Raw genomic sequence first — 9576 nt, forward strand, 5'->3', positions numbered from 1 at the left:
AAAGTACAAGAGAACCAGAGGTATGGGAGCACAAGCTGAAAGCAGGTCATCATGAGCAGTGCCAGGGGCCACAGGGAAGACTCCAAGGAGACACTGATCACCTAGGACTAGGATTTTCCAGGGGCATGTCTGACACGTGAGAGGAAAGGAAAAGCCAAGAGTAAAAAGAACAAGATTATTCGTCCAAGGGAAGGTGTCTGTGTGAGGGTTGGCAAGAAGGGAGGGTACCTCCATTCTCCAGTGAAATGGAAAGATACTGGTTAGTCTCTCAGATAAAGGGGATCGTTTAAGCGACCATGGAAGGTAACTCATCAGTCTGCCAGTGTTGGATGCAGTGATTAGGTAGACAGGAAAGAGGAGTCCCAAAACTATCGAAGGGGGGGGTGAAAGAACCTCACCTTTTGAGACAGACAATAGCTGCAGTGCTTATCTGGAGCCCAACTGACATGATAGGTGGATTCGGGTGGATATTCTACAGCTTACAAGAATCCCTTTTAAGTTTTATCAAGGAGATAAAACTTTGGATAAAGCATTAGACATACTACATAAACATATAATATGCACCGAAATATACCTTATGGGAAAAAGCAGTAGACATACACGTTTGTATTAACAGAATAAACACTCTCTAAGGTGCACTCTGGAAAGGCAGAAGCCTTTGGTTAAGTAGAAGGGGCAAAAGCTTACATGGTCTTAACTTTTAGTATGATTATACATTAAGTAAAAGAGGCTTAACTAACTTTTAAGTTTGCATTTACCAACCTTAAAACACTTTCTTAGATCCTCAAACATTTATAACTTACATTTACCAACCTTAAAATAGTTTCTTAGATCCTAAAACATTTTCTGAGGCCTTTGAATTTAGTTATTTATCATTAGACTTAGACGTGATATGAGACTGCTATGAACATTTATTGTCCTTTAGTTAAAGGGATGATAAAAGGTTACATCTTAGGCCTGTTTTTGGTTTTGTTTTGTTTTTATTGTTTTGTTTTTGTTTTGAGTCTGATAGCAAACTAAACTGTCTAGACCTGACAATAGCAACTCTCAGAGTGAGGCTTAAGGCCTGGTCTTCTGCATATGAAGAGAATTGAGAAGGCATCTTAAGTCTCCCAACACAGAAATTGGCAATATGACTGTGGGACCTGAGTGTGGGGTTAAAATAGACCTACAGTGCTGTCTGGGCTTGGCAAGGCTGATGGAGGTTACTAAATCTAGGAGCAATTTGTCCTCCACGAGGCCAAGTAGCTGGATGGCTGGAAGTGTCTGTGGCTCTTGTGCTGGTTGAGCCTCCATGGCTGGGCACAGAGGACAAGCCTGCATGGGAGCATTTTGACTTCCAGAGGACAGTCTGCCAGCAGGCAGCCATGGCTTGTCGAGGCAGCTGTATGACCAGTGTCCATCCTGGCTGCATTTGAAACAGTTACGTGGCAGAATTGACTTTTGGCTATTCCAGCGGGATGGGGCATTGCAGACCTCTTGTTTTTTGTGAGGGAAGGCCGACAGCCTCAGAGCAGCAAGCCAACGTCTGGAGCACAGATGAGCCTATTGGGCATATTCCTCTGTTATTATTTTTACCAACATCTGTATGATGACTCATGGACCATCCTCATCTCTTTAATTAAGAGAGCAGTGAGACCATATTTACATCTGTAGGTCTATAAATATATTTTTGGACATGTTAGAGGACTTGATCATTTATATGATGAATGACTATTAACTTACATTTGTAGGATTTTAGGTTTTGTCCCTATTAAGTTGGAACATTAAAAGTCATAAACATAGTATATTAAAGTAAGAGCATAACAGTTTCCTGTATTATTTAGTATATAAAAAGTCCATAGCTTATAAAAGACTAAGGCTATACTATACATTAATAATATTATCATTTTTAGAAAACAAGACCAAGCATATTTTAACCTTTTGATATTGAATATATAGCATAATGACCAATTTTTAAAATAAAAAATAAATGCCTCTAAAGTTAATTAATATTAATTAAGAGTATCCTTGGAATTATATCATATAGTTTAAGGGTATCTAGGGAAAAACTTATACTCAGTAATCCTTGAGCTATGTGTTTTAAAACCAACAAAATAGAAGAGTATAAAGCAATTTTAAAATTACGTTTGAATTTATTATACCAAATGTATTAGCCAAAAAGCCTAGTGTTGAATCTAGATCACAGGCAGCTCATAATGGGAGAAACAGCATTTATTGATTAATTTAGGAATTGATAAAGACATAAGCAGTTAGATATACATTTTGTTTTTTCAATTAGCTTAAATTTGAATAGACCTTTATAATTTTGAACTTTTACCATCATATAAAAATTATTTTGAATCAGAATTGAATCATATATACAGCATGTTGTAAAAATATAACTTTGAATTTAATAATCTATACCCATTTAAAATGAGACTTGTTGCCATCTTAGTCTAAAAGGAGATAAAAATAAATAGAGAATTAATTAGGATTAAAATTGTTCATACCATGTGGTCACCTTAAGGTTGACAGTTTAATCTTAATTTTTTTTGAGAGTGTAAAAAGAAACCAGAGAGTGTTTTTATTTATTGAGATAACAGGCAGAGAGAAACAGACAGGACACTGAGAAAGGAGATATAGGGAACCACTTTTTCTTCACTTATCATTCTTAGTGTTACTGGATATTAGACATTTGACTAGGGCAAATATAGGTACAGAAATCACAGTTTGCCAAAGGGGAGAGAATATGAAGAAGCCATTCCTGCAAATGAGAAAGGGAAAGTGGAAATGGACCATGTGGCATGGCTTGTCCTGGCTAAGCCTGAGAACTTTGGTGCCTGGTATCAGGGCTTTATCAGCAATAAGGCCGAGTTCCTGCAGAGAGAATCTCATCTGAAGCTTTATTTGTAATAGCCAGAACCTGGAAACAACCCAGATGTCCATCAACAGAGGAATGGGTACAGAAATTGTGGTATTTTTACACAATGGAATACTACTCAGCAATCAAAAAGGAGGAAATCATGAAATTTGCAAGCAAATGGTGGGATCTAGAAAAGATCATTCTGAGTGAAATATCCCAGAAGGAGAAAGACAAACACGGTATATACTCACTTATATAGACCTATAAGATATGATAAACATAATGAAATCTATACACCTAAAAAAGATAATCAAGAGAGCGGACATGGGGTAAGATGATCAATCCTCGTTTAGAAAGACAGATGGGATGTGCATTGAACGTATGACAGGAGTCTACTGAGTGCATCTGAAAGACTATAACTAGCAGTGTTTTCAAAGCAAAGACTCATGACCAAACCTTTGGCAGAGTACAGGGAATCATAAGAAAGAAGGGGAGTTAGTCTGATGGGGAAAGGATAGGAGCTCCACAAGGACCAAATATATTTGGGCACAGGGTCTTTTCTGAGACTGACATTCAACCAAGGACCATGTATGGATATAACCTAGAACCTCCACTCAGATGTAGCCTGTGGTAGCTCAGTAACCAATTGGTTTCCCAAAGTGAGGAGAACAAGGACTATTTCTAACAGGAACTCAATGACTGGCTCTTTGGTCTCCCCACCCCCGAAGGGAGGAGCAGTCCTGTTAGGCCACAGAAGAGGGCTTTGCAGCCAGTCCTGAAGATACCTGATAAAACAGGATCAGATGAATGGGGAGGAGGTCCCCCCTATCAGGGGACTTGGAAAGGGGCAGGGTGGAGATGAGGGAGGGAGGGAGGGACGGGGAGGGAATGAGGGATCGGGACACGGCTGGGATACAGAGTTAATAAAATGTAACTGATAAGAAAAAAATAAAATTAAAAAAAAAAAAAGAATAGAAGCAGATAGGCAGCTTTAGTGTGGAGGTAGGAAGGGGGCACAATGGCCTTCTAGGGCCTACAAGAGACTGCAGTTTTGCAGCTCAGAAAACAATGGGACAGAAACAAAGTAGTAAAAGCAGCTAGCAAGGGGAGGAACACACTGGTTTTTTGTTTGTTTGTTTGTTTGTTTGATATAACCAAGATGGGTGCCAATCATGTGACCCTAAGTTAAGACAGTGGTGAAACCATGTGCTTGCCCTTAGTGGAGATGGCAGTGAAGCTGTGCTCCACCCTCCTTATCCCCAAATCAACATGGTGGCTAGCCATGAGTACTGTGCAGCCGAAGTGGTATGGCAGAATCACAACTGAGGTTGCAGGATCCAGGGCCTTTGCTGACTGCATGGCAGTCCCTGCAGGTAGCAGTTTTAAACTGTCTGTGGGTGGCACAGCTGAGCAGGTGTCCACTCAATTCACAAACCCTGCTCCACACATAAGCAAACAATCATAGCAGGAAATAAAAAACCCTAATTCTTGGGGCCTGAGGCTGCGACAATATTTGAATCCATTTGGGGGCAGTTTTAAAACCCTCCATGCTGTGCAGGCAGGCTCTGAGGCCTGGCTTACCTAATAGTGAAGTCCAATGATACCAATCTTGAAAGACAGAAGCAGATGAGGGGGGTCAAGAAAAAGTTCTGTTGTGGGACACACACACCTCTGAGCAGCCACAAAAAGCAGGAGAGAAGTGTGTAGGTGGCAGCAGCAGGTTAATCAATCATGGAAAAAAGGACAAGATGAGCGTGTGAAAGAAAGATTTGTTGTGGTCAGGCAGCCATGCGAAGAAGGGTTCTAGCATGTCTAAACATTGCTAGCAGAGCTCCTCTCCCCCCGGGTTTCAGTACCAAATCTTAGTATTTATTTAAAAATGCTATGCACACAACTAATCTTAAATCCAAAGAGGTTTATTGAATGGAGATGGAGAGAGACAGATAGACAGACAGACAGACAGACAGACAGACAGACATGGAGGTGGGAGAGGGCACGCTGTCAGAGAGAGAGAAGAGAAAGCAAGAGAAGGGAAGACCAAAGGAGCAAGACAGAAAGGGACTGGCTGACAGGTGACTATGTACCTGGCACAGATGCTGTCATAGGATCCAAATACTGGCATAGGACTTTGTCAGGACCCTAAAGGTCCCTAAGGGAAGGCCAGTTGAATTGCCTACACAACATAACAAAGAGAGGAATGTCCCAGGGAAGAGAGGGATTAGGGTAGAGGAAGGATGGCAGAGGGAGGACTATGGAGAGAAGAGTGCGATGTCATAATCAGGGTGGGAAGAGCCAGGAAGGCATGGACAGTAGAAGATGAGGGGCCAGTCATTCCAAGGTGGAGAGAGCAGAAGGAAGAGAGCTAAGGGAGGAAGAAATGGGTAGGAGGGGAAAAGAATCTACAGGGCACAGAGAAGAAAGAGCAAGACTGTGGGAGGGGAGAGCAGAGGTAATATAGCAGAGGAGGTTGAAGGAAGGAGAGGAGGAGGAAGAGGAAAGAGAATGGAAGACTAAGAGAACAAAGAGGGTACATGACGGACATTAAAGGGAGGAAGGGAAAAGAAAAAAGTTTGAGGAAGAAGTGATTATAGGAAAGAGGTCAGGGGAGGTTGGAATGGGGAGAGAATTGTGTGTAGGCAGATGGTGATCAAAAGGAGGATGGAGACAAAAGAACAGAAGCAAGAATAGGGTTGAGTGAGTACAGGAGAACTGAGAAGAAGGAAGAGGACTTTTTAAAGGGAGCAAATTGTGATGAGGGGGAGGATAGAACCTGAAGGGAGGAAGAGATCAAAGGAAGTAGAGAGTAGTATGGAGAGCAGAAGGAAGAAAGAGCAGAGAGGAACAGGGGAAGTGCAGAGAGACCAGGGTGGATGGAAATAGAGGAGGGAGTAGAAAGGAGGGCTAAGGGCACAACTGGAAATTCAGAGAGAGGACTAAAGGGAGAATGTTGGAAGGAAAAGTTTTGAAGGACAGATGATTAGAGAAAGCATGTCAGAGTTGGTCAGGGGGTAGGAAATTGTGTAAGAAGAGTTGAATATCAAAGGGAGAAAAGGAGAAAAAGTTGTGGAGGACAGTGGGAAGTGCAGAGAGCAGAGGTAGGAGAGTCTCAGGGAAGAGAGGGATGAGGATAGAGGGAGAATGGCAGAGGGAGGAATATGGAGAGCAGGGTGGAGAGGGAAGAGGGAACAGAGCTAAGAAAGAAGAAACTATGGGTAGGAGGCAAAGAGCAGTGGTTGGAGGAGTAGGTGGAGAAGAGAGATTAGAAGGTGAAAAAAAATCAGAACAAAGGGCACAGAAAAAGAACTGAGTGAGGAGGGGAGAGTTAGAATTACAGTGAGGTTTGAAGGTGTAGGGCAGAAGGAAGAGGAGCCAGTGGGTGTGAAAATAAAGGAAAGAGAGCAGAGAGGAGTGTGAAAGTTTAAGAACAAAAGGGGGCATGTGGAGTACAGCCGAGAGAGGAGAATAGGTGAGGCAAGAGAAGATGGAGTTCAGAGTCCCGGAGCAGAGTGTGATGCCATAATCACACTCTGTCTTCCAGAGGGAACAGAACAGAGGAAGAAACCAGAGTTCAGAAAGGAGGGCAGTAGAGGGAAAGATCGAAGGTGGGCATGTTGGAGAACAGAGAGGGCAAACGTCATAAAGAAGCTAAGGGAGGAGGAATGCAAAGGGAGAAAGCATAGAAATTTTCAGAGAAAATGGATGTGAAAAGCAAATTTGGGAAGGGCAAAGGAGGTTCAAGGGTGTGAAAGGGAAAGCAAAGAAAGGAGGGGACAGTAAGGAGTTCTAAGGGAACAGGAGTGGAAAGGAGATCAGGAGGCTGAAACAGAGAGAAAATTGTGAGGAGAGATGTCCATCAATAGGAGGAGGATGAGATCAAAGTGCATAGAGAAGAAAGAACAGGAATAAAGGAGTGAGAGATCACTGGGAGGGCAGAGAATTCTTGAAGGGAGCGAATTACTTTGAGGGAGAGGACAGAAGAGTCTGGAGGGAAGGGAAAAGACAGTTTTTTAAAGAACTTTTTTATTTCTATATTAACACAAATTTAATATGTCTCTCTTAATGAAGAAAAATTTGAACAGTATCTAAATCAGTAAGGGACAATTACTGAAATTAAAATGAGTTCATCTATGTAATTCTGACATCCTTAAACAATATAGTGAAATGAGTTAATGATCTCGATAAATTCACCAAAGACATATTTGAAAAACAACATAGATTCATAGCATCTCCTTTAAACTTATGATTTTACAAGAAAATTAACTGATTCAGTTAATTACTCACAAAATTCTAAATGAAGTTTCATCTATGCAAGTTTGGAAATCAAGAAAGGCTTTTTCTCATGTAACTACTGAAACACAGAAAATATACTCCTATATATCATTACCTATTAAAGTCTTTGAAAGAAACAGAGATAATATATCTATACTACTTCTTACAGTGCTTGGTTATTATCAAAATGATACAGAAGATTCAAGTTCTTCCAACAGTTCATTCCACTCATGTTTATATTTTTCCAAACTTTTAAAAGAAAATATATGTCTGAGTAAGGAACAAAGAAGTGAGAAACACTTACAGAATAAGGATGCTAGTGAACCAAAAATTATGGTACAGTGTCAACTTGTGAAAAAAACGTGTCTGTGGATCACATTCCAGCATCTTGTAGTGAGTTCTTTCATTTATATTTGGATCATTCTGATGGTGTCTCTTCATTCTATGTTTTCCCACTGACAAAAAGCAAATCTTCAAGGACAATCTTCAGTCAACATCTTTTCCTGGTGGGCAAGAATATCTTCACTACAGCATCGGGCACATGAGCAATTCCTGTCCTCCTGTCCTTTATGGAACTGGTAAAGTGGATGTGGTGCCTAGTCAATCAACACCTCTGGTTCTTTATGAAACAGCTGTATTTGTCAATCCTCTAGCACCAGAAGAACTACCATTACCGTATAATTGGCTCATCCAACTTACCAGTTCCAAAACACCATCTGCTCATAGAAGCTCAATAAGTTCACCAGGAACATTATCCCTTGTTTCAGAAACAACTGCTACAATAACATTTACATCTCCTTGCTTAAAGACCAATCATAACATAGATCTAACAATGCCACCTAAAGTTGAGTTACTTTAACATCAGAATCATTTGAGTGTTATGAACCACATCCACATGATCTAAATTCACAGAATCAAGATCTGATACTCCTTACACTTTTATATTCTTTAGTAATTCCACTTAATAATCAGTCATGGGATTCAGTTGTAGATCTTATTGATTCTGCTTTAGTAATACAATCACAACATTTGAGTTGTCATCCCATAAAATGATCTTTTCCAAAGTCACCAAAATCTGCAGAATCATCACCAATATCTCCATCAAGATCAAGATCTGCAGATGGATCACTACCACAAAATCTAGTTGCAAATTCATCAGGGTCTTTGAGTACCCAATTACTAAGATCTTCCAGGATAACACATTGTTTTCTTTCAGTCTATGCCTCATCAAACCCAAAATCACAAGTATGAAAACGTTCCTGAGCCACTTAAGCAAACTTATTGAAGCAGAGTGGAGATCACCCGTGACAAATACCAAAAGACATTTGCATCCACCACAAGCAAAACTATCAAATTTAACCTCAACAAAAGTTAACCCTCTATAGTCTTCATCATTTTCTATAAAATCGCCATCTACTTCAAGCCGTAGAGTGCTAGCAATAAGTCAATATACAACACTGCCAACATATCTCAGTATAATGTCATATCCAACATTCTTACCAATAATGAGCAAAACAAGGAAGGCATTGATGGAAGCAATAAGGAAAGGAGTTCGACTTCGCAAAACCCAAGGAATTATACCAAGAGCTGAAAATGAGATTCCTGAAAATACAGCAGAATTTGATCCTGATCCATCGTAAAGCAATGGTGTATAATTCAGGAAAATCATATAGTGAGACTGAAAGGGTTGAATAAACCTATGAAAATTAAAAACTATTGTTGTTCTATTATATCTTAAGTAAGTTATTTTTTATTAATTTAGTTATTTTACATCATAACACTATTTTCCCTCAAACACTAACCCACCCCAATCAAGTTGCATCAGGATTGAGTACTGCCTCTTTCCACGTAGCCTGGCAAGGCAGTCCCACCCCAGGAAAGTGATGGAAAAGCTTGCAACAGTGTCCATGTCACAGACAGTCCCCTCTCCCTTTATTAGAAAACCCACAAGATACCTATCCAGTACATATGTGTAGGTCCAGTCCAGGCATTGTCCTTACTCATGGTCCTTCAGTCTCCACAAGCCCAGGTTATTTGGCTCTTTTGGTCTACAACAGGGTAGTCTCCTGGGAGGGTATGGGGTGACTCTAGCTAAGATCTCTAGTAGCAAGGGTCATAGAAAGTGAAGAAGCCAACTTCTAACTAGAGAAGACTCCTAATGGAGGGAGGGGAACACCAAACCACCCGTAAAAACTTAGACCCAAAACAGAACAGAAATGGAAGGAATATATGATGTCTGGCCCACCCCATGAGAGAGAGAGCCAACCCTTGACACTATTAACATTTTGCTATGTTTGTAGCCAGGAATTTTGCATGGACTCTGAGAGTCTCTACCTAGAACCCGGTGGTAACAGATGCTGAGACCTCACAGCCAAACATTGGTCAGAGTGCAGGAAGCCTTGTGGAAGAGTGAGTGGAATCATAGAAGGAGACAAAGAGGACAGGATTTAAGTCATTTCTAC

The 9576-nt window shown here is 40.7% G+C and overlaps 1 pseudogene; it reads left to right on the top strand.

The window, feature by feature from the left end:
- Positions 1-296: 296 nt before the first annotated feature.
- LOC110543962 (uncharacterized) lies at positions 297-8809 on the top strand (annotated as a pseudogene).
- Positions 8810-9576: the final 767 nt, after the last annotated feature.

The sequence above is a fragment of the Meriones unguiculatus genome, chromosome X (assembly GCF_030254825.1).
Source record: "Meriones unguiculatus strain TT.TT164.6M chromosome X, Bangor_MerUng_6.1, whole genome shotgun sequence".
Lineage (NCBI taxonomy): Eukaryota > Metazoa > Chordata > Mammalia > Rodentia > Muridae > Meriones > Meriones unguiculatus.